This window comes from Ambystoma mexicanum, chromosome 4q (assembly GCF_040938575.1).
Source record: "Ambystoma mexicanum isolate Mex_15411 chromosome 4q, UKY_AmexF1_1, whole genome shotgun sequence".
Lineage (NCBI taxonomy): Eukaryota > Metazoa > Chordata > Amphibia > Caudata > Ambystomatidae > Ambystoma > Ambystoma mexicanum.
In genome coordinates this window covers 93575993-93600225 of record NC_090928.1, presented here as the reverse complement: position 1 = coordinate 93600225, position 24233 = coordinate 93575993, and the positions used below count along the sequence as shown (strand labels likewise).

At 43.9% G+C, this 24233-nt stretch overlaps 1 protein-coding gene across 1 annotated transcript in view; it reads left to right on the top strand.

The window, feature by feature from the left end:
- The window catches only part of SLC24A3 (solute carrier family 24 member 3), a 1254778-nt gene that overhangs the window by 899074 nt on the left and 331471 nt on the right, over window positions 1-24233 (top strand). The window lies entirely within an intron of this gene.

Genomic DNA, 24233 nt, shown 5'->3' with positions numbered 1-24233 from the left:
GATGTTGTAAGTGTGTTGCATCTAAGGTAGGAGGCAGTGTTTCTCATACTCCTTGTTTACAGCTTCAAAAGCACTTTGAAATTGCTCCCCCTGCAGAGTGGTGTGTTGCAGTATATACAGAGTACTGTTGCCTTCGAAAGATATGGATCAACAGCCTATTTTATCGCTTGCAAGGTAGCTGGTGGGATTTTGAGTCCTACAGAAGTAGGCTGGGTGGTTACCGTATTAGTTGAGGAAGATGAGGTGGAGGAAGACAGCCTACTACTTGCTAAAAAAGGAACAACATTTCTGAGAGCACTGGTTGGATTTGGTGTGGCAGACATGGAGGTGGTCCCGTAGGAGTACTGTCCTGGTAGTCTGCGACTGAGCTCAGTGTATTTCACTTTAGTAGCTTTATCCTTTGATACATTCCCAACAGTGGTAAAGAACTTCCACACCCATGATTCTCTCTGGGTGCTAGAAGTGGGCACTTCCTCTACCTCATCTTCTTGGTCCTCTTCATTGTCTACTGCGCTTTTTTTGTTGTGCTAAACAACCATAACTCATGCCATTACCATGCACTGCTAAGACTAACACCCAGGACATGAACGATGACATCACAAATGTCACTGATGACATCACATATTAATAAACTGTCCCTACAAGTGGTTGATTTTATAATGTTGGAAACTAGATGTTAGGGGTGATTGGGAGACCTATCATGAACTGCGTAATGTATTAAAGATACTCATGTAAACAAATTATTATATTCTAGTGTTGTTGTTAGTAGAGGAAGCTAATGATATATACATATAGGCAATGCTTACCGTATGCACCATAGAAGTACAATATTTTTAATCTGGTAATTTCCGATAGTAAAATAATAAATGCTACCTTATGAGAGTTTTGAATAATGTTAAACATGCAATAAATAGGTAACAGTTGAAAACTTACCACACACTTGTGTTAGTAGATAAAATACATGTAAAAATGCACACTGCGTACAAATTAGAGTCACATACAGGGACACTAATGTAAGGAAGAAAGTAAAAATAGCACCAAAAAATGACAATATTATTAGAGTTAATCATCATGTACACAAATTAATTGTGTGTTTGAGGCATGCCAATTGCCCCATGTATGTGCACTATGAGCTCTGATTAAACTCTAAGGAAAGTACTTTAAAAACATATTAAAAAAAGTAAATGTGCGGATAAATAGTGCCTTTTAAATTTTGGAAATTGTCATTGTCAGTAAAAAAAAAAAACAGTCTAATCATATCAGTGAAGAAAAACAAGTGGCCCAGAAGTAAGTGCAGAGGGTGGCCGTTGCTGGGGCAGAAATGGCAATGGCAGGAGGCAGCAGGGAAACTGAGCGAGTGCTTTGGAGAGAGGACACAAAGAATCCCAGGGAAGGGACCGGGTCAGAGCGCGTGATGAGTGCAACTGAAACAGTGAACGTGAAAATAGGAAAGAAGCATGCACTCTGAAGAGCAGGCGGCATGGTCTGCACGAAGCGTTACTTGGCTGAGTAACCGTTCCAGCTGGGTTGCAAGTGCTCACAGTAGGCCCAGCCCTTACAAGAAGTCATGCTGGCCATGGTAATCCGCCATCTTGGTCGATCTGCATCCTCTAGTCAGTAAACCTTGCATGACCTACAACTCTGAGCCTACAGCTTCCGCTTCCCTGTTTTTCTTCTGCTTCTTCCATTCCCCTACTTTCTCCCCCTCTTCGCTCTGATCTCTTCTCTTCTCCTGCTCCCCCATTACTTTTCCCTGGAACAGGACACTATTTACACAGGCAACTCTGGACTAGAAACAGGCCCTTCCAGTGTTTGACTAGCAGGTGTAACCCAGTACTTCTGTGCAAGCTGAATTAAAGATGGACATCATTTAGACAAGTGATATTGCAATGGCATGTGTTTGGGCTAGCCTATACCAGTTAAAGCCAAGGACAAAGTAGATCTCTGTGTAAGTGAATTTATGAAAGATTAGGTTTTTTTGCCCACCATAGTTGGCACCTTTTTGCAATGACTGCAACAAGACTTAATGCCCTGCACAAATGTGCACCTACAGTAGGGTGAAATGATGGTCCATTTACAGTTTGAACCTGAACATTTCCAGTTACAGCCAAGTGTCAAAGGTGCTGCCTGTAAAATTGACTGTTTACCTATTGGGTTTTCACGCACTGTTATTATCTTTTTCTTTCTTTTAATAAGTGGGGAGGTCTCAAAATGATAGCATTATACAGTTTGAAATCAACAAGAATCTTTTGGGATCTCTGGCAAAAAGGTAATCAGAATCATCCAAAATCATGTACAGAGCTGCCATTTTCAGCTGGTGGATTTCATGGTGAGCACCTGCAAGGACATTTCAAAGAATGGATGAAAAATGTGTCTTTCTTGTAAAGGCACAGAGAATCGACACTTTCTGAACTCTAACTCTCCCCCTTATGTAACCCTGATTTCCAGTTCCCCTATCTCTTCCGGCTACCTCTGCACCCATACTTCCATGCACTGGGTTCATCCCTTATGTACAGTGCTCTGTTGCTTCCCAGCTAGGTTCACGCTTTATAAATCCCATACATACACAGATACATGCATAGGAGCCTTCTGCCAATGGAAATGCACATGCCAAGAAACCCTGCCTCCTTTCGAGTCTACCCACCCCTTCCTGCAGCGGTGTATGATCCCTGGGGTTCTACACATTATGACGAAGAGCAGACACATTTGAATATTCAATGTGCGCTCATGAAGATGAGACAGAGGAATCAATTAAGGCTGCTTGTGCCAACACAGACGCGAAGGGCATTTCTTGGAAGGGAGTAATCTAGGTGCCGCCGTGTATTTAAATGAGCGTGATGAGCTATTTACGCAAGGTTGGCATCTGGCAGGCTTGCATTTATTTGAATATTGCAGCTCTCTGAAACCTTGTCAGGCCTAATTACTGCACATGTCGCCCACTCAATGTGTTCTCAAACCTCGAAATAGAAGCTGCGTTCTTAGGTTTTGCAAGCTTCAGATCTGAACAACAACCCTGGGGCACGGTGTGCGGCATTGTGCATTTGTGCCAAAGGTGTATGAATCCCTTGTTTGCATTCTCATATAGGCGAGCGTGCAAAAAACGAACAGTTTGCACCTCACGTGTGGCTCACATGAAGCAGACCCCGTGGAAGCAGCGGCATTGATTTAAATAATGTGCAGCCTGAAACACGAAATATTGTGGATCATAAAACATTCACGTTCAATTAAAATAGGGATAGTTTATTATTCAGCATAGAGGGAATCATCTTGGAAATTCTGTCAATTTCACGCAGGGACGTTCCAACATGCGGGCTTACGTCCTTCGTGCAATGTTTCCACATTCGCAAAACCTAGTGGAGAATGAAAGAGGAAAAACAGGCATGTCTCTGACTTTGCCTGTTTCGCTTCGCTCGGACTTGTAACTATCGCCCCAGGGGCATTACCAGACCGGTAATGCCATCCCTCCTCTGGTTCTATTGCTTTAATATAAACTGAACTGTCTACTAAAATGCCACAAACCCCTGGCCTGGTTAAAGGATCTGGCAAATGGTGTCCTTTACTGAATTACCAGTATCTTGCAAATGCAAGCCAGGGCTCGAGGTGTATTGTTCACCATATGCATGTGGCAATAAGACCCGAGGCGGCGGGCCAATACCGCCCCAGGTAATGCCCGGGGCCGTAGTTATAGGCCCGAGCATAGCGAGGGCCTTAACGAAGCCCCGGGCATTACCGTGGGCGGTATTGGCCCGCCGCCAAGGGTCTTATTGCCATTAGTACCCCGGCCCGTTAGACCGGGGTACTAATTGCTTTTTTTTTCCTGTTCCGAAACGTTTCAGGCCGCCGGGAAAACGGAGTCCGTTTTCCCTTTCCATGGCAGCCATCGGGAGCGTACCTGTGTCCCTGGCGGGGGACGAGGGAAGCCCACAGCCGTGTGGAGGCGCACAGTGGGGATGGCCCCGCTCCGAGTCTCCACACGGCTGGAGGCTTCCCTCGTCCCCCATTGGGGACGCAGGAACAAGAAGGTAAGTTGGGGGGGCGGTGGGAAGGAAGGGAATGAAAAAAAAAAGACTTACCCGAGTCCCCGGCGGGGGGTGAAGGCAGCCTCTCAGCCGCAGGGAGGCTCAGAGCAGGGATGGCCCCGTTTCGAGCCTCCTCATTGGCTGAGGGGCTGCCACGCCCCTCTACGGGAACAGAATAGCCGGCACGCATGGCGTAACTGGGAATACCGTGTGGTATGGCTCGCAAATGAGCCAATCACCACACAGTATTCCCTTTGCGCCGCGCTTGCCGTGTACTAATGTGTGGTGTTGTCTGATGTGAAGAAGTTTGGGCAGATGAATCAGGCACTGGGCCTGGTGCACAGGGGTGCGGGTGCATGTCCTGGCTCCAACACTTGACTCATTGTGTACTTGTGGGAAAATGGCAACATCACCGTTCTGCCATGCCGCCGAGTGAACTCAGTACCTGCTAATTTCTTTAGTAGAGCTGCTGTACTCTTCTGGGGTCTGATTGATCGTGCACCCACCAGTGTGCTACTTTCTGGAGAAGCAGGCCTTGGTGGTTTATGTACATGGCAATAATACTTGCCACACCGATAACTCCAGTGCGCCATTTGTGAGTACGCTTTTGGAGAAGATGGCCTTTCACTGGCAACAGAGCTGTTTGTATGATCCCAGTATATTTGATGACATTTAGCCTGGCTTTAGAGCTGGTCATGGCATAAAGCTGGGCTTTGAACAAGTCTCTGATGATTTGCTCATTGCAATTAACAGGGGCTATATTTCATCCCTTGCCATGTTATATCCATCAGTGGGCTTTAATGCGATTGACTGTAGGATGTTGCTGTGCTTTCATGGTAGGCATGAGGAAGGCAGGACACATGCCAGCGTTGGAGAGTTCTCTGCCACTTTATTTCCTTATATCCAAGGAGAGGTATCATCTATGGGTAGTGTCTGCAATGTAAAAATTACACTGAGGAGACGCAGATCGAAGACGACCTCCATGAAGCACTATTGGATTCCTCGGTAACTAGCCAAAGTGGCCACTTGAATGGAGATGAAATGTCTGAAACTCAACTTGAACACGACAGAGATGATGGTTGAAGGTTCTGTCAGCTGCTTGAAATTCTGTCAGCAGGGTGCGAGCCACCCACTCATGGTTTCACGTTCCCTATTGGTCAGCTAGTTGTGAAAAATCTGCGATCTCTTTAGCCAGACTCTTTACAAGCATGCACAGGTTGTGTTAACCTGAACTGAGACTTTCATTCTGAGAAATCTAAGGGTTTTGTGTCCATACACACTTGTCAATACAGAAAGAAATGAACTAGGCTCCAGTACAGCAGTGGTTTTGTTGTGAGGAACCCAGGCATGAATGCCAACTCTATCTACTTAAGTACATATTTTAACAGGGACTTTAAATTGCACATGGTGGACGAAGGAGCAGTGGAAGTGGAAAAATAGGGAAAGACGAGGGGTATTGAGAGTAACCAAATTCTCATTTACTATTGTCAAGCTGCCAGCAGAAGCACTTCAAATGTACTGCATCAGTGTATTTGTTCAGCGTTAATAAATATACTGAGCTTTGTTTAACCGCAAAATAACACTTGTGTAAAATTTATTATGAGCTAAAAATTGGATGTGCAACAAACAGCAACATTTGTTGTAACTTAACATGAGAAATCACAACAAACATCGAGCTTGTACAATACTAATGTACATCCAATGACAATCAACATGTTTCGACCTGACCAGTACACATCTACATATGAGTCTTCGTCAGGACATAAACATACCCTGCAATACAGTTTATGGTTCCTTAAACACGAGGTGCCATAATGAGTGAAGAGAAAGACACAAGTTTCTTTTATGTGCTCATCACCTGCAAAAAGGGAAAACAAATAAAAGTTAGTAACATGTGGAATATGTATTCCACAGTATAAAGAATGTATGTATTGAGCCCAGAGGTGTTCATCCTTATGTCGATTACTTTTAGGGTACCTGGTTTGTGTGCATGGGGAACGGATGGGAAAATGAATAGGGAGAGTGGGATCGGTGTTTAAGTTGTTATGCAGCAAAAGAAAGGTACGGGTGCAGTGATTGTATCCTCAAAAGGTGCAAGAGGCTGTTAATGTAGACTTGTAAAAATCATTGACATGTGTTTATCTGCAACTGATTGCAAGTTTTTTTTGTTAAGGAATTCTGGATAAGGATTAAAAGTGTTTCAAAAAGTTGTTTCTTCCTAGTCATATTTTGAGCTTGATATTGTGGTGTAGTTTCAATTGTTTTTGTAAAGAATATTGTATTGATGTGATCAATGGTCAGACCTCAGTGTCACAAACAGTCCTTTCTGACCAATTAACTCCACTACAAGTAGTTTAGGTTAAATCCCTCCCGCGTTGTACCCCAATACATATTTCAAATATGCAACACAAAACAGAGTCAAATCAACCCTATAAACTGCTACAGGCAGGAATTCACTAATACAGCAATGTAAAAGGAACACCTGATACTGATATTGTCAACACCAAGGGTCTATAATCTAGGGCTCACCAGATGTTTTGGACTAAACTTCCTACTAACTCTAGCCAGCATAGTCAATGGAGTGGGATCGTAGGTGTTGCTGTCCAAAAAAGCTAGTGGGCCCCAGGTAGACGACCCCTGACCTACACCTTAGGCACATGTATACATTGATCTATCTGTGCAATATATTCTCTAATTATGCACATAATACATTAAGCATGTCAAGGATCTCCTCATACTCTTTCTTTTCCTGTATACTTCTACACCGTATCTGCTCATGGTTTGATAGAAGTATCTTAGCTTGTATGTATTCTTCAAGTGTTTGCTGCCTGTTCTTCCACAATTTCTGACTCTGCTTTTTAGCAACTATTGAGGCTCGCAACTGGCATGATTTGTGACAAATGTGATACCTCAAATGATCTGGCATAAGACACCCCAGGCGGATTGTTTTTGAACATTACTATCCATGATCAGATTTTCTGCCTCCCATAGTTCTTCCCAATCGGCAGAGACCCCTACACAATGCCATAAAAGTTCCACAGACCCAGCAATCATGTTATTCGAGTCAGGAAATCCACCCCCAATGAAGCCAGCGCAGCGTTCATTACGGTCTAAACATGTGTTTGTGTGTATATTTGACCATTCCAGTCTACCTATTCAAGAGTCATCAATATCCATTAGTGTAGGATTAATATATGTTTCCATAAATGTGTAGCCCCAACCATTTGGCACAACTCTGCTGTCTTCCCAATTCCTGTGAACACCATGTACTTCACTTGTCTTATTATTGCTTTAAGAGTTACATACCTTGCTCAGTTTCTCGCTCTCTATCGCTCTCTCTCTTTCTCTCTCGCTCCTCTCTCTCTCCCTCTCTCTTTCTCTCACCTTCAACTTGAATGTGTCTATCAGAATGTCAAAGGGCGCCATTGAGCCACCCAACCACACATCCTTCAATTTCATGTTGGCAGCTCTCATCCCACTTTTCCTATCCATTTTGCGGTTATTAACTAATAAAGCTGGGTTATTCAGCAGGGATGCATCACATATGCACAGCATGTCGCTTAAAATGCACATAAAGAGATGTTCAAGGTGGCTTGCATGCATCACTGGCAATTGTGCTGACTCTGCAGGAATTTCCTCACCTATTGGGTCTACTGTAGTTCTAGAGACCCAAGCTACAACTCTCTGATGATGTCCAAATTGCCTGAAACATATCTGAGGTGGCTTGTGGTATTGTGCAGAAGGGATGTGACATAACAGTTTGGGCTGGCGGGCCCCTTTTGGCGTGGGTACAAGACCCATTTACATATCGGCCTTCCCCTATTGCAGTGTCATGGCAGAATGAAACACGATGGCCTGGAGGGTTGCCCAGAGCAATGCATTCGAAACCTTCCCGCCATCACCTTACTGTTTTGCTAAAGTCAACCCACTCAGTAATGGCTTTGTAATGTCTTCAATTTCTATCTCAGTAGACTCCTCACTGTTGGGCCGTTTCCCCGTCCGCGCTTCTTTCTGTCGGGTGCAAATGGCAGACATGATCACGAGTGAGGAAAACTTGATTAGGGGTTGATCAAAGTTCAACACATTTCATTGAGTCCAACCAGGAAGAGCCACATAGCAGGAGCTCAGCAGGAAAGCCGCCACGACTGTCGCTGTCAGTTCTAGAAATAATTACAATAAAAAAAGCTGTAGGCAATCACTTGCACCTTAATTGCGGGGACCAAACAATTAAGGTAGCTTTGCTAATTATTCTATTGTGAAAGGTGCAGTCATTTTGCATGTGGTGGGCAGCTTCAAAAAGGTGGAAGCAAACTATACATGTTCTTGTTTTAAGCACAATTCATGTTTTTATTATGAAGTTATCATCCAAATCAACCAAGTAAACATGCTTTATTTCGTTTCAAAACTATAAAAGCACAAACAGATTAATGGAATATATACAACCATAAAATACAAAGTATTGAGAGAACAAGCCCCAAAATCACTACGATCACTTACATTGTTAGAGGGATGTGTGTGAGTAACGAGGGTCCGCGACAATGGGAGTGGCCAGTAACTGATACTTCACTTACATACACCAGAGAAGTTGGTATCTTCCTGCCTGATTCATTATGGACTGTCAAGAAAGGCTAGTAAGCAGGGATGGGGTTGTGGCGGTGGCTGTGTTGGATGATAGATACTTAGGCATCCCTAGGCATCGCCAAGAAATAATAGAGATTAACTTTTACAAAGAAACTAACATGTCTGGGTGGATAGATGCGGGCTAGGTGACTGACTCTCAAATTGGGGCAGACTGAACTTCACAAGTTCGATCTTGCAACACTGCAAACTCAGAATTTCATCCATTTAAGGTTGATAAATTGAGTATCATGATATGAGGCCGACCCTCATCGAACTACACTGGCTTCTGCTGCAAGCCTGTACCATCTTCAAATCGGTGTTGCATCATCTACAAGGCTGTCTGCCTAAAGGCCCCAAGCAACCTTACTGAGAAACTCAGCATCTCCGCAAGCCTGTGATCCACCAGTAAGTAAGGAAATGAGCAGACTTGAACTCCGACAGTGCAGGAAGCAAAGAACCAAAAGACAGGCCTTCTCTGTCTACGCTTCAAGACTCTGGAACCTACTCGCAGTCAACATCAGACTTGTCCCATCGCTTCTACACTTCAAGAAGGAGATCAATACCTTCCTCTTCAAGGAATGGCTCTTCTCTAACACCTAGGTCTACACATCCTGCACTCCCCACCTTACCTGAGACGCTGTGATCCACTCCCCACTGTCTCCTCCCTGGGTGCTTGCAGATGCCTTGATGCCATCTACCCATCCCCGCCCTCCCCTGTTAGTTCTCCATGCATTTGTTCTCTCCTTCCCTCCCTGTGTTCTTCCCCCTATGATGGTAAAGCACTCTGTTGTTCTTGAAGCCAGGTTCATGCTCAATAAATACAATATAATGAGGCAATAACAACACTTGTTATTACATTGATTAGAAGAAGAGAGAATCTGCCAAAAAGCATGGTATAAGACCTCAGATTATAATTATTATTATGCATCATTATAATACATAACATGTGAACACACCTCTTATCTGCCGCACATCTTAGCTTCCCTGAATCATGGCGGTGAGCAGATGGAATCCCTTGTACACCAGCTCCTGATTGTGGTGATCGCTTTAATAAGACTTGAATTAGCATTTGTTCGCATCAGTATTGCCCCCTCTCTAGTTTGTGTGTTGTCTGGTTGGCTGCTGGTGACGCCACCAAGCACTCTTTCCTAGAAAAGGGGCTTTATTGAGTGGTTACAATTTCTACTTCCCACCGTCGCATTTATGTGACCCTTCTGCAGTCTCAAGAGCATTTAGCGCTAATGAATTCAACCACAAAGTAATGGAGGCCATTTGTGGTGAGCATGAGCCGCGCTGCAGCCCACTTTAGGTCGGTGTGTCTTGCTTTAGGCAGGCAAATGAGAATAACCATTCACCAGAGTTAAGTGGCAGACAGATAAACGGCGCAAACTAGGAGCAAGACTTGTGTTAAACCGTAGAAACCTTTGTTTGTCCTTGTGACTATTGCTAGAAGAGACACAGATGAGATTCATGTGCACACAGACATGCCAATTGTTTTTTTAATACTGTGCTCCCTGCATCATTTGAATTTTGATTATGCTGTGGCCAATCAGCTTCCTGTACTGCTTTGACGAGCTCCAATCAAAGGGGCATTGAGTAATTGCAATGAGGAACAGGTAAATGTGTAGGTGGCTGATGCAAGTGACAAAGGATGAGGATGCTGCTTCATGAGGAGGCTACTGGCAGTGACTATGACTTTCTCTCAACTTATTACAGAGAAGAGGCTATTTAATTTACACAGAAGTCCCCAGAAGGAACTCTCACTTACTCCTGACATACTCCTGAAGAGGGATGAGTAAGCCAGTAGTAGTACACCCGAGTTACTCCCGCTAATGTCTTTGAGATTCCATTACTCTCTCACCAGTTATAAATCAAAGGTAATTCTGGCAACTTGTTAGTGAATCGTCCCCCAGCTGTTGGGAAGGGTATATTATACATCTAGTATGTGCCTTTGCCACATGCCAGTGTATGCAACTACCACAGTTGACTACCCTAGCTATATTTCAATTGAAAGATGAATATCCCACGAAATGTGGATGTATGTGATTTCACCGAATCCACTTCACCTTTCGGTGAAATCTTTGAATTTTGTTTCCTTCAATTTTTTTTAACATTATGCAAGGGAACCCACCCTTATCCTATAGCCTTACCCCACCCCATCAGTTTTAAAATGTAACCACTTACCCAACCAAATTCAAAGAACTTTTTTTCAGAACATTTCTCATTCAGTTAAATGGAATTCAGTGTAATGTAGGTATACAAGGAAATGTAACCTCAGAATAGAATATAGTGAGCACCACAGTAGATTCTACAGTGGTCCATTGTTTAGGTGGGAAATATTAATTGCTTTATAAGAACCACAGTGGACTGTTTTCCCCTCCCCTACGAAGTTAAGAGTGCATACATAGTTCATCACTTTGGACCTGCAAAGGAACTGAATTAGAGCCACAAGCCTTCTCCCCAAACTATTTTCTTCAGCAGGGCTTTAAGTGGGCCGGGGGTAGCCGGGGAAACGCTGTGGTAGTCTTCAAAAAGTGCTCCTGAGCTGGGAATCTGCCAGGCTCCCCTGCCTAGCACTGGATTGATCCCCTCAGTAGTGCTGTCCTAGAGGGTGAAGATTGACCAGAACGTTCCCTGATAGTCTGAAATATCTGGGACCCTCATTTGCGGTGCCATTCCCTTTATTCTTCTCAATTGGAGATTTGAGAGTTGGCGCCAATGCCAGGTGGTATGGCATAAAGAGCGGAATGTTCCTTTTTAAAACTCATGTTCATATGTAGTCGATGCGTGTTCACATTGGCTGCACATTTAAGAAACAAAAAGGGGCTTTTCAAACATCTTTTATAGGCCGAGTGGGAGATGTTAGGTTGAAATACGTTTCCTCCTCCTCATTCCCAATCCACCTGCAAAAGCACTTTGGGTCATTTTACAAAGGTTGTAGTGGAAAAGTAAGGAGTAAAAGCATGGAGTGAGCTCTTTATGCCTTATTTTTACTTTTCAATCCTTTTGAAGGAGGAGGAGGAGCATGAAAGTGATTGAGCATTTACGCTGTTCATTTTTCCTCTACCTTCAAATGTCTCCGGGTTTAACACCTGCAAGACATTTTCACGCAGGCGTAAATGCAGTGAAGTCTTATGGAATCCCCCTGTATTTAGCACTTGCTAAAATCAAGCAGATTCCATGGGAATCCATTGTTAATGCCATCTGAAAAACGTAGCTTGCAGGCTGATTTTATAGTTTTTTAAATGTATTTAGTGAGGATTTTTGGTTTAAAAGAAACCTTATGCCCAAAAGTAAACAAATGTGCATATAAGAACATACTTGATGAAGTGTGCGGACATTCAAGTATTACGTTTCTATTCAAATCTAAGTTACATTTCCAATTCATAAATTATGGGACATTTCATTATAAAATATTTGCTTCAACACTTCATTTCTTTGCTTACACACAGAAAGCTACAGGAACTCAGTTGAGACCCACTTGTGTTCCGCTAATACATCTAGACCAGAATGCCTCAGCCTCTAATGACTGCTCACACACATTTCCGTGATGTTTTCAACCTAAGATTGTGTAGGCGGAGGCTGGCTATAAACAAGCTATAAACAAATGTTCAAGGTTTCACCCAGAGACTTGAACTGTGCAAAGTGTGTTTTTGCAGTGCAAAGTCCGTGCAAAGTTATTTTATACTGCAAAAAATGACTATGCGCTGACCTTGCCCGGACTTTGCAATGCAAAAATACACTTTCCACATTTCCATGAATCAGGGTTTGTGTCGGCAGTGCAAAGTCACCTTTCAGCAGTGCAAAGTCACTTTGAACCGGGCAACAAATTCCATGAATCAGGCCAATAGTTGTGGACAGTAACCACTGATACAAGAAAATAATTACGTTATTAGAAAAATGTGTCTTAGCATCAGAGTTCAGAAAAAAAGAGAACGCTAACGATTGGACTCAGTTGGAAAGGCTGGGGTACTAACGGTTGCCCTTGCGCGCTTTTCCTATCTTTGAAATCTCAGCACTAGTGGAGGACGCTGTAGCGTTGGCAGAAGCAGCACAATAAATAATGCTGCTTGATGAATAAAGACATGACACTGTTAAAAGTGGAACATATTGGCTTTTTATTTACTTCAGACCAGGTTAGAGCGGGGGTGCACTTGGGCACCGCGTAGTCAGGGAGCGAGAGCCCGCTTCCCACCAGCCGGTTAACCGTCTTTTCCTGAGCTCAATTTCTGTCCATCCCAGTGTTTTTATCCACTGGTTATGAGCTATGAAGAACTTAGCCAAGTCCCCTTGAGCATTTTGCAAGCAGGACCTGGTCTTCCATGGCTCTTCTCCTTTCTTTCCTTTCTGGCTGGCAAACCAATCTTTGGAGGTGGGCTTCCTTTGCCCTGACTATTGCCACCACACCTCAGTGGGTCCACGGCAACTCAGGTTCCCCCAAAAGTCACCTAAATGTAACCCTTCTCAGGTAGGGCCTCGAAAATGTTCCCAGTGAAAATATCCATACCTGCTGTCGACAGGTGTACCCGGCCTGGCATAAAATGTTCAGGATTACTCAGAGCAATATTAGCGTGTTTAATAAAAATGTAAGCCAATGCCCTTACACAACTTTACAAATGCAGTATTCATTTTCTTTCTTGATAACTCCACTGCTTTGTCCGAATTGCCCCCCTGCCAGCGCCATCTATGTATTACTTCAGACATGAATAGCTCGGTATCCTTCAACCAACAACCAACCTGCTTAAGGAGGTACATATTTCCCCCAATTAACCTTCTCCTTCCCAAATTAGCCAGCTCATTACCCCCCAATGATCAAACACACGGCTGGATCCCTGAAACCTATCAGGTCAGACAACTTGTCATGTATCTCATCCCACAGCATACTGGGCTGTCCCCACCAAGTGACAATTGTGTTGCGGAAGTGAGGGGTGTGATTCCTTGCTGTTAGCCACATGTCTGCTCTTGCAACAAAAGAATGGCCCACTATCCAAGCGGACCTGGCAGTGTTGTTACCTGTGGAGAAAAGGAATGTTTTCTTGTCTAATATATCTTTTGTAGAATCCTGAACTCCAGCCCCCATTCTGCTTCACTCTTCCAGCCGTCAGTCCACCTAACCCGCTCCTATGCTAAATGAGTGAGGGCCAAATTCTGGCGGATCCCAGTCGGCTAATCTGACTGATTTCTTCAATGTTGCCTGAAACTGGAATCTGCTGAGTGATCTGCCGTCTTTATGAAGGAACATGGGTATGCCCAAAGGAGGGCGTAAATGCAAAACCTCTCTACCAACGTATATGGGGCCACTCAGGTGGTCATCGATGCAGTATAGGCTGATTAACCTGCCTGTCCCCTATCTGGTCTGTCTTTTATTTCCTTAACAGAATTGACATGCTCTCTTTGTTTATGCTTACATCTGCCCTTGCTAAACTGTCTTCTGCTGTTGTACTTCTGACAATTAGCTCGCTGACTCTGAAAACCCCGAAATACACGAGGGAGAAAGCTATTCCGAAAAGCGCTGTCTCGTACACATTGCTGCAATATGTCTCATACGCTCAGCAACTTTTCAACATTCAGAGGACGTCTATGGTCAGGTTTAGTGCCGTCTAGCTTTGGCCACCCTTTAAATGCATACTTCCTTAAGTAGCTCTTTGTGGAAACTGTTCCTCCTTATAACACAATGTAATCTGCCACAGCCATCAGGTGTGACACTACCCAAGCCGCCTTATTATTCTGTAAAATTCCTTTAATAAAAATCTTTCGACATCTTGAGTGTTGATTTCCACGATCCTTTGAATTTTAAGTACATTTTTAAAAGTTGCAAGCCACTAACTATATTGCTTGGCCGTCTTTGGAGCCAACGTGTTGCGTGCCAAATCCATTAGAATTCCATTGGTATTTCTTAATCCTCCAATATTTTCGTTTTCATTTATTTCTACGGTTTAAGCCATTTTGCCATTTCCTTCCTTTATACTTCTGTTCATGTTCTTGGTGGCCGTCCCGCAATGTCCGTTGTCTTTATTGAGGCCTCCAGGATTTTCCATACTTCTCCTGTTTTTGGAGTCATGTTCCTCTCTGCCTCTGGTTTTAGTCTCCTGAAGGTGGCCCACTGTGAACGAGCAAGGTCCTTCTCTTTGCCAGCATTGTGCCCCGGCTTTCAGTTCAATGCTATATCGCAACGCAATTCTTGTGACAGACCTCAGCAACTTTATCACTAGCTGGCACAACGTGGAACCTTTATTGATCACCTGATCCACCGTCAAATCATCTGACCATATTGCCAGTGACGTGTTTTTTACCTTCTCGACCCATAAGCATAACGCTAACCATAACTACAAAATGTCCAATAAATGAATGTTCTTAGTTCGCTCCTTGGTATGCCATACCCCTGAGCTGCACCTTTCGTCTAGCACTGCCCCAAAACATAGGCTGCCTGCTGCACCTCAGAATTGCACCTGTTTAGTCTTCTCATTTAATGGTGTTCTCCAGATTGCTGAATCATTGAACTCCTTCAGGAATTCTTCCCAGACCATTCAATCTTGCCCGAGCAGCCTTCCCCAAGTCTACATGGTGATGCATGTTAATTGCCCCTTTAGTTTAAAGTTCGATACTCCTCTGTAAAATGCGCCCTTGTGTTATTACCCTCGCAGTGAAATTCAATTTACCTGCCAGGGATTGTAGCTGGTTCCTAGTGATTGCATCGACAGCCAAACCATCGACCACCATACCATTGAAAAAACATTGAATGCATTTTAAAAATAATTTTTTTAATGGGGGGGTTCTCCCCACCAACCCCTCGTTTTATGCCATTAAAACACATTTTTACCAAACGAAACCCTTTACCATTGAAAAAAATGCATTTGATGTTTTTTTTTCGATGCATATTTTTTAAATGGTATGGTCTGTCGATGGTTTGTAGTTTTTTGTTTTGATTTTAGGGCAACCAGTTTTGCTAATATGTCTTCAACTTTGTCCATACGGATCCTGCATTCCCCTTTGATTGTATAAATCGCAATTCCTAAGAAGGATATAATTTGTACTTTGCGCAGCACTTTTTCTTGTGCTGATGGTGTACCCCGTTCCCTGATGCTTTTTGTTAATGTCTTTCTATGTTTGAAATCTCAGCACCAGTGCAGGACACTGAAGCGTGAAGACAGCTTAAAAGCGACCTCCAGATGGCAGCGGTGGACGTCGCGCGTCGATGTCAGCCAAGCCACCCGCTCGCACTTAACGGTTGCCAACGGCCGCCGGCTCCTGACTCCCTCATGTCCACACCACACCATTAACAGGCTCTCTCTCGCAGCACTTCCTGGTTCCTGGTGTGCGTTGAACTGCGCATTTGAGCCGTGGCCTTGCCCGAGGAGATGACTGCAGCCCAAACAGGTGTGAGTTCTGGAGGGACAGCACATTCCTTTCATCCTTCTGAGCTCGATAAGATGAGTAACGAGGACTAACAGTCTTTAGCCATGTGAAGGCGGAAGACAAGAGCTCCAAGTGCTAATTTGGAAAAACAATTTGTTCTTCCTTTTTTTGTGGACATAGTTTGACTTCCCACAACTGTTAAGTGAGATCCACAATTGTAGGAAACTAATTTCGCAACTTCCTCTTGCAAACATGTAAATGAAGCATTGACGGCGGTAATGGCCAACCTTTATTCTTGAGCGTGCCATACCCATGGTCCTCACTTTTAGGGCCGCTTATAAGTGAGAGACATTGCTTGAATATGCAAATGTCTCTTAACGCCAGGGGTTCATTTTGTTTGTTTGTTTGTTTGTTTGTTTTATTATTTATAATGCGCACCAGACCCGAGGGTATCAGGGCGCAAAAAGCAGCAAGAAAATGTTCATATAACACAGCAATGGCACAGAGCGAGCAGCATCCTCCAACACGTGGGGTTATGTGGTCAGCGCTGTGTGATTTGGATTGTTTCATGGAAGTGACATGGATCAGCCATGAAAATGCAGATACTCGCAGGTTTCTGTGATTGCTCACACCCCTTCACTAAAAGAATCGTAAATACCCCCCCATCGTGTACTCACTCGCGCGGTGGGCAGATTTGTGATGGATCCCTATTGATTTCAGCATCTCTGCTGCATGGAAATGAATTGCAGGCGGGGGTGCATCAGCCTTTGCCGCATGAAAAAGTTTGGGGAGGGGGAATCAAGCGTAAGCCTTACTCTCTGTCCCCCAGCTGCGTTGCAGCAAATGCACAAAAATGACACTATTAAAAATCCACTGGAAGAGATCTTCTCTCTGCCTTCAAATAATGAACCTTGCCACACTGTGACCACATCAAAATGTGCCGCAAATGTCTTCTCAATAAGCTAAACACTGGGTAGTTGATTTAAAAAAAAACAATTCTGCTTCTTTTATTCTTTAGTTATTTCTCTTACATCAAGAGTTTACACCTCTGGCTAAAATGTTCTTTCATGGTTGTGTTGGAACTGTAAACGATCTAAAAAAATACCATACGTCTACCCATTAAAGTCCCTTTCTCAATAAATTGTTTGCAAAATATGCATAATTCCAGTCTGGTTTCCGGCTGGGCTTCGGTACACAAACAACGTTAAAGGCTGTGCAGAATGACCTCCTTGAGGTGGCTGATCAGGGAGAACCATTCCTTTTGGTCATGCTGGATCTCTCTGTAATGTTTGATACGGTGGATCACGGTATCTTGCTCAGTCACCACACAGAGACCGAAAACATCTCCAACCAAGCCATTAAATGGTTTGAGTCTTTTCTTTCAGAGCGGTAGCAACTGGTAAGATTGGGAGGGTTTACGCCTGATCCCATTATATAGAAGTGCAGAGTCCCCAGGGATCTTCATTGCCCCCCATGCTCCTTCTTTTTAATGTATATCTGCACCCTCTGATGGATATACTAAGGAGGCATGATGTCAACTTCCACACCTATGCAGATGACACCGAGGTTGTGAGGATTGGTGGGCTGTGGAGCATGGGGAGACCTGGAAACTACATTTCCCATGAATCTCAGTGGCAGCGTGCATACAGCATGTGCCACCCGAGCTTGAAAAGGCACACACCTGCCCGTGCTCGCTGCTGATTATTGTGACCTTCAGGGGCACAGGCAAGGTGTGGCATGGAGCGGCAGGAGCAGACAGAGCAAGTTGATGGGCGAGACTGGACTGAGTAGGCCTGGTAGTCCCGAGCCATGGCAGTGAGCTCAGTGAAGAGTTTGTTCACCCAGCACGATGAGGTGTAAGGTGTGCTGCCTGCCTGAGTGCGTGTTACTGATTTCTGCTAGTCGCTCAGGGTCACCACATGGCGCTCCCAAACCAAAGATAAGTAAAAAGCCTGAATGTAATAATCCAGTGTGTCTACAGGATATGGTTTGGATACATGTGTGAACATCTTTTCAAAATGGAAATCTCTGTGAAGGAACAGGGTTAATTCACATGAGTCTTTATGGTGAACTTTTCTTTCGACGCTGAGTTTGGCGTTGGAAAGGCCAGGCACAGGTTGTTAAGGAAACAGCAGGACAACATTGAAGAGCATATGATAACTAGACAGTGTCTTGGGGAAACTCCGAGTGGGGTGGCTCTCAGTGCGAATGCTTCACATCCGACAAGCCAGTAGGGGAGAGGGTGGCAAGAAACGTAACGCTGGATCATTCATGTTCATTTGCCCCACGTGAACTATGTGTTATCATGCATGGTTTATGGGAGGATAGTAGCTCTCCATGTGTGTTGTGTGGCTACATCATATCCATTGTATATGCCTTAATGTTTAGGGATGTCAGGAGGCAAACAGGAAGCAAGAAGTAAGACAGGTTTGTAAGTGTTAAGCATCTGGCTCAAGCAACAGAGGCTCTAGACTGTTTCGCATTTGCACGCATATGGTATGTTTTTTTCCCTGTATTCCCCTGTACCCATCATTCGTGCATCCCTTACCCTCTTGCCAGTGATTCTAACCACCTCCTACCTATCCACAACCTCTCCCTAGCCCTCTTCCCACCATTGGCTGCCCCTTGGTGACCTGTTTATATGCATCAAGGACCTGCGCACAACCAAGGTGGGAGGATCATACTCACTTCACCTTCCGTGCTTAGGTGGGGTTGTGGATACCCCTTCAGGTGTGACACAGGTGATAATCAAAATAGGCAAGGGGGGTGAGGCCTTTCAGATGGTGGAATGATGTTTGGAGGAAGTTGGGAGGGGGGTGGATGTCAACCAACTGGCTGCATCTGAATGCCAGCAAAACAGAGGTAGCTCTGTTCAGGCCCAAACATCTTCTCAACCAGAGCGGACGCCCACACTCTCCAAGCTTCTTGTGCTTTGACCTACAGTTTGCCCCTAAAATAAAAAACCTAGGCTGCATTTGGCAGGAAAATCTGGGGAGCGAAGCCCAGGTTAGTGCCAAGGTTCAATCAGTTTTCGGCACCCTGCGCCTCTTGCGTCTAGCTCTCTCGTTTGTCCCCGCGGCTGACCATGCAGCAGTGGTCGGAGCACTGGTGAACTCCCACCTTGATTATTGAAATGGCCTGCTAGCAGTTATCCCATTCGTACAGCTCCATCTTGATTGATTTTTAAATGCATAAATAAACTAGCCCTGTCATACTTATCTAAACAAATATCCAGCTATCAACCAACACGACTGTTGGGGTCAAGTGACAAAATGTTTCTGGAAATCTCACATTCCAACTTTGTGTACAGGGGAGACCGCAGATTTGGAGTATATGGACCAAAACTGTGGAACAGTCTACCTCTGCAGATTTGTGGCCTTAAATCTCTCCTTCAGTTTCGTGAGGGCCTAAAAACCTACATTTTTAAGTAATACGTGGTGGGAAATGTAGGGTGAGACTTGTATAGTGATTTGATTCACTCCTCCGTAGCACTGGATTTGTCTTAGATTTCCTCTCCATCCTGCGCCTACGTATGATTCAGTTCGTCAAGTGCGCGATACAAATTCATCAATATCTACATCATTAAGAGGGATGGTGAACTGTACAGTAATTTACTCTAACCATTTAAAATGGAGTGTTCTTCAGACTAATAATGCAATATGAATTACACCCAGAGCGGTCCAATCCCTGATTATTCTAGTGCAGTGTGTGACCCTTTTTAAAAGCAAGTTTATTAATCACTGAATTCCTGACAGGAAAATATGTGTGGTCCAGACATTCCTGTTTTGGCTTTCTGGTGTTGATGCTACAATTACAGAGAGATGTTTCATGTGACATTAGTGGCGGTAACCAATGAGGGAGCAAATCATCTCAAAACCAGTGGGATAGCAAGAGAGGTCTGGTGTTCATTAGTCTTGGCAACCTTCTGAAAAAGTCACCCGCAGTTGCATGCAGAATTCCGGATAGATCTACATATAAGTGGGTCGCTGTGACCCGGCGAATACAACAATAAAATAATTGTGGTATCAGAGCTAGTGGAACTCCACTGCTAAACACTGGAAAAAGGAATTCGTCTAAAGCAATCACTGTGCCAAATAGTGCTTCATCATTTCAACTGACAACATCATTGTCTCGGGAGGATAGCAATGGGGCAACGTACTCGCTTTGGAAGCAAAGCGTCACGGAGCAACACAGGTTCGAGTTTCAGGTCCGTGCTTAAAAACCTCTGGGCATTAAGCGCGTTATATATAACCTATTATATCATAACTGCCGCCTTGCAAGGCATATCCACACTGGACATGTGTTTAAAAAAAATGCTTTTTGTTTTGATCATTGTCTGATTCCGCGTTGTCCTAATATGCCATGCTAGATATATGCCATTCTAGATATATGCCATGCTAGAGATATGCCATGCTAGATACATGCCATGCTAGATATATGCCATGCTAGAGATATGCCATGCTAGATATATGCCATGCTAGAGATATGCCATGCTAGATACATGCCATGCTAGATATATGCCATGCTAGAGATATGCCATGCTAGATATATGCCATGCTAGATATATGCCATGCTAGAGATATGCCATGCTAGATACATGCCATGCTAGATATATGCCATGCTAGAGATATGCCATGCTAGATATATGCCATGCTAGAGATATGCCATGCTAGATACATGCCATGCTAGATATATGCCATGCTAGAGATATGCCATGCTAGATATATGCCATGCTAGATACATGCCATGCTAGATATATGCCATGCTAGATACATGCCATGCTAGATATATGCCATGCTAGAGATATGCCATGCTAGAGATATGCCATGCTAGATATATTTGTGAGGAATTTCCAGCACAGGCAATTGCTCCCACGGGAGGTTTATTAGGCATTCCTAGAGCGCAATGCTAACCCAGTGGCGTGGATCCTTTGTGTTGCTCGGTCCAGCTCAAGCATGTGTCAGCACTCGAAATTAAGTCCACCTGCCCTGCAGAACAGATATACTTGTTATTTCCAGCGCAGAATTAAATAATGTTTGTTTATGGTGCAGTCCATTTTTAGCATCACAGCAATGCAGACTTCAATAATATGTTTGTCTCAGCACCAGTGGGCCCAAATAATATTTATAGAGCGGGGGTCGCCCATCCTGGGCATAGAGAAAGAAATGGCCCTCTGCCTTGCAGGACCTCAAATGCATTAAGGGACCTTCTATTCCCTAAGACTGGGATTGTCAACATAAAGACCCCTGCTCCCCCTCAGCGCAACATACACAAGTAACCTTCCATTCACAAGGACACCTGAAAATGCAAACGCCACATTGTCCTCGGTTGCAATTAGCAAGAGAAAGGGGGCCTTGCCCAAACATGGCAGCTCTCAAGCACATGCACCAATGCTTTGCTAAAAACGGTGCATCTGTGCTTTACAACCGCTCGCATTGCCACAAAGCATTGAATAGCTGGCACCACCCGGTGCAGGGCTACTTCAATACTGCCATGGTCAGTTGCCACCATTTCCTGCCCCACTGTTTCGTGCTTGACAAAGCGCCACACTTCAGTGCACTGTCACTTCAGGCCCATTAAGGGCAAGGGTTGTAAAGCTGGGTCTTGTAGAAACAAAATCCTTGCAGAAAACCTGCTTTCAAGGCGTTTACAGTCCTATGTTCCTGAATGTGCTCAGCAATACACACGCATAACGTGCCTCATTAGTATTAACGAGGTGAGCGTGGTGGTGCAACATGCACAACCAATAGCCCCAGATGTAGGTTAGAACATCAGGTGCCAGATTACACAAACGTTGCACCGGTGCAAGTGCAAAGTTGCACGGTATTAGCACTAGGGCAAAGTGTGCTCTATTTTTAAATACACTGGGACACATTTGAAAACTATTGCACCATGACAAGTGCAGTTTGACATATTAAAAGCACCAGAGCAAAAATTGCCCTATTTCAAAAAAGTTATTTTTATGCATTTTTGCATCAGGACAAAGTTTGCCCTAGTGCTAATACCATTCCGTATTGGCACTAGGGTAAACTTTGCCCTGGTGCAAAAATGCAGTAGAAATGTATCTTGTTTGAACTATGGCAATGTTTTCCCTGATGCTTTTAATATGCCAAACTGCCCTTGTCATGGTGCAATAGTTTTCTAGTGTGTGCCACTGTTTTTAAAAATAGGGCAAACTGTGCCCTAGTGCTAATACCATGCAACTTTGCCCTTGCATTGGCCCAAAGTTTCTGTAATCTGGCCCCTGGGGCAAGATTACAGAAACGTTACAACGGCGCAAGTGCAAAGTTGCACGGTACTAGCACTAGGGCAAAGTTCACCATAGTACAAAAACAGCATGTCTCCCTTGAAGCTGCAGTGAGACCAGACTCTTGGCCTCCTGCAAACCACATGCTCATACCTTATTAATAGGGTCCCCCAACGGGGTGGCCTACTCTAAACAACAAGCCCAGACATTACAGTTCACTCTCATTGATACTGAGGGTGGGAGCTGGCGTCAGGTTGACACAGTCAAATATGAAAGGTTGATTATATCTTTGCAAGCAATGGGCTGTTTGACAAGTACATTCATTTGTGTATTACGCTGAATGAGTTTAGTGATCATTCCTTCCTCTCAGCTGTGTTTCAGTTTAAGCTAACCAATCACCACTCATCTCTGTTTCCCTTCCTTTAATAGTTAATTCAGCCGCTAATCGAGTTGGCTGGAATCCCGGCTCAGTCCAAAAGGTTAATGAGACAGCTTTGGCCTGCTTAATTGCTTCATTAACGGATTGGCATTATCACACATTTCGGGTGGAAAAGTATGGGGATTTTCTGAAGGATTTCCTAATCTATAGCTGACCTTTGCATCACTGCATCATGAAAGCTATTATAAAACATCTCCATTCTCTTGATTCCAACGTGGCCAACAGGAAAAAGGCTATGTGTGCCCAAATTAGAATTTTGAAATCCTCTGTTAGGCTCAGCCCTGAATCTAAGCATCTGCTAATTAAAAATGGAAACAAACCTGCAAAAATTGGGTGAGGGGCAATCGCGCCCATCACAACCAAAATGATGCTGAGAGTATGCTACAGGTATTGAGAAATAAAGATGCCTGTTCCTTCTGGTACTTGATGAATTATATGGAATGTAGTCAACCGGAACATAGAATTTCATCCCTCTCAGAAAATCAATGGGTTTCCCATTTTGGGAAAGTGTTTACCAACTGTGGAGGTGTGGATGATAATTTATTCACGTTGACTTCCTCTGCAGCCCATAGTTGGAGTTTGACTCTCTCTAGGGATTCGATCTTTGAAGTTATCTTGAAGATTAGCTGCTCACGGGCCTCAGGCCCCAATAATCTCTCAAGCATATTGTTTAAAGGGGACCCGGGCACCTGGGCATCAATTTTGTCCACTTTATTTAAAATGATTGTGGTCACATCTACTTGTCCTAAAACCTGGTCTACTGCCTACAAATTACCAATCTTCATAAAAGGTTCTCGTTCTGATCCATTGAACAATCACCCTTAATGGGTTTCTGTTGAATGCCACTCTAAGCCAAGTATGACAGAAGAAATATGAATTGGTCTATGTGGCCACAATTGACCTTTCAGCAGCATTTGATGGAGTTGATCGGGGTCTATTGTGGGCAAAGAATGGGAATCCCTTATGGTTTTCTTTGGCTTATTATCGGCCTCCATACCGATTGTCATATTCAGGTATTGCTTGACCAAAATGATACATTGGCTCACAGAATTGTGACATCTAGAGGCATCAGGCAGGGTTGCGTATTTGCACCCTGTCTGTTCAATCTCTATCTGTGTGACATTGGTGACTATCTAACTCCGGCAGTATTGGCCTTACCTAGCATTCACAATCTGAAACCGATTTGGCTCGCCTATGCCGATGATTTTTTAATCTTCAATATCACACTGATTGGTCTTCAGCAGCTGCTGGATGCCTTTTCCAACTTTGCTGTCATTCATAATCTCTAGTTTAATGCCAATAAAACTAAAGTTACACATCGTACTAATAAGAAAAAAGCTAAAATATTCCCCTGGCGAATTAGACAAGATTCCCTTGAGAAGGTAGAAGGTTTTGTATATTTGGGATTCCTCATTGTTTTTAATAGAACAAAGTACTTGTCAAAGATTGTCTGATGTCTCAAAGGGTTGTGCTTTGTAATCAACGTCTTCGGGTTTATGTTAACTATGGCAGATTTTCCATTTTACCTTGTGTGAAATTCTACGAGGGGAAA